The sequence below is a fragment of the Pseudophryne corroboree genome, unplaced genomic scaffold (assembly GCF_028390025.1).
Source record: "Pseudophryne corroboree isolate aPseCor3 unplaced genomic scaffold, aPseCor3.hap2 scaffold_443, whole genome shotgun sequence".
Classification (NCBI taxonomy): domain Eukaryota; kingdom Metazoa; phylum Chordata; class Amphibia; order Anura; family Myobatrachidae; genus Pseudophryne; species Pseudophryne corroboree.
In genome coordinates, this window is record NW_026970066.1 from 343,560 (window position 1) to 345,357 (window position 1,798).

Genomic DNA, 1,798 nt, shown 5'->3' on the forward strand with positions numbered 1-1,798 from the left:
ACAATCCTGAATTGCAAACCTCAGGTAGCTTGATGCAGTGGCTAAACGGGAACATGTAATTAGGCATCCTTATGTCTACCAAAACCATGAAATCTCCTTCCTCCGGACTGGAGATCCCTACCCTGAGAGATTCCATCTTGAAATTGAATTTCTTTAGGTAGAAATTGAGGGATTTCAGATTTAAGATTGGTCTGACTGAGCCGTCCGGCTTCGGGAGCACGAAGAGGCTTGAATAAAAACCTTCTCCCTGCTGACTAAGGCCGATTTGAACAATCGGTGAGGGGGAACGTCTTGAAACCCCAGTTTGTACCCTTGTGACACTATTTGTAAAACCCACGAGTCCAGGTCCAAATTAATCCAGAACTGACTGAAGTGTTTTAGACGTGCCCCCACTGGTGTGGGCTCCTGCAAGAGAGCCCCAGCATCATGCAGTGGATTTGGCAGAAGCAGAGGACGATCTCTGCTCCTGCGATCTTGAAGAGGCTACAGACCTCTTCCCTCTTCTCCTTCCTCTACCTGCAAAGAAAGGGGAATCTTAACTTCTTGCATATCTATTGGGACAAAATGACTGCGTTAGACAATGATGCGTCTTCATCCGTTGAGAGGGAACATAGGGCAAGAAGGTTGACTTACCTGCGGGAGCTGCCGAGATCAAATTAACTAAATGGTTGAAAATCTCTGTGCTACAGTATCCCCCTCACCGATTGTTCAAATCAGCCTTAGTCAGCAGGGAGAAGGTTTTTATTCAAGCCTCTTCGTGGTCCCGAAGCCGGATGGCTCAGTCAGACCAATCTTAAATCTGAAATCCCTTAATTTCTACCTAAAGAAATTCAATTTCAAGATGGAATCTCTCAGGGTAGTGATCTCCAGTCCGGGGGATAAAGGAGATTTCATGGTTTTGGTAGACATAAAGGATGCCTACTTATATGTTCCCATTTAGCCACTGCATCAAGCTACCTGAGGTTTGCAATTCAGGATTGTCATTACCAATTTCAGACGTTGCCGTTTGGTCTGTCCACGGCTCCGAGGATTTTCACCAGGGTGATGGCGGAAATGATGGTTCTCCTTCGCAAGCAAGGAGTCACAATTATCCCGTACTTGGATGATCTCCTGATAAAGGCGAGATCCAGGGACCAGTTGGTGCAAAACATCTACTCTCCCTGACAGTTCTTCAACAACATGGTTGGCTCCTAAACTTGCCAAAATCGCAGTTGGTCCCAATGACGCGGTTGTTGTTTTTGGGAGTGATACTGGACACAGAAGAGGTTTTCTTCTAGTGGAAAGGCTCTGGAGATCCAGAGTCTGGTCAAACAAATTCTGAAACCAGCAAGAGTGTTAATCCATCAATGCATTCAGTTGCTGGGGAAGATGGTTGCGGCCTACGAGGCCATTCAGTTTGGCAGGTTCCATGCCAGAGTGTTCCAGTGGGACCTGTTGGACAAGTGGTCCGGATCCCACCTACACATGCACCGGAGGATAATCCTGTCTTCCAAGACCAGAATCTCACTCCATTGGTGGCTGCACAGTTCTCACCACCTAGAGGGGCGATGGTTCGGGATCCAGGACGGGATCCTAGGGACCACGGATGCAACCCTCCGAGGCTGGAGAGCAGTCACACAGGGGGAAAACATCCAAGGAAGATGGTCAAGTCTTCCTTGGATGTTTTCATCTCCACATAAATGTTCTGGAGTTAAGGGCCATTTAATAACTGCAGACACAGTACGCACTGGGACGGGTGCCCAGCATCCTCTACGGACTAAGAGAAAAGGATTTACCGGTAGGTATTAAAATCCTATTT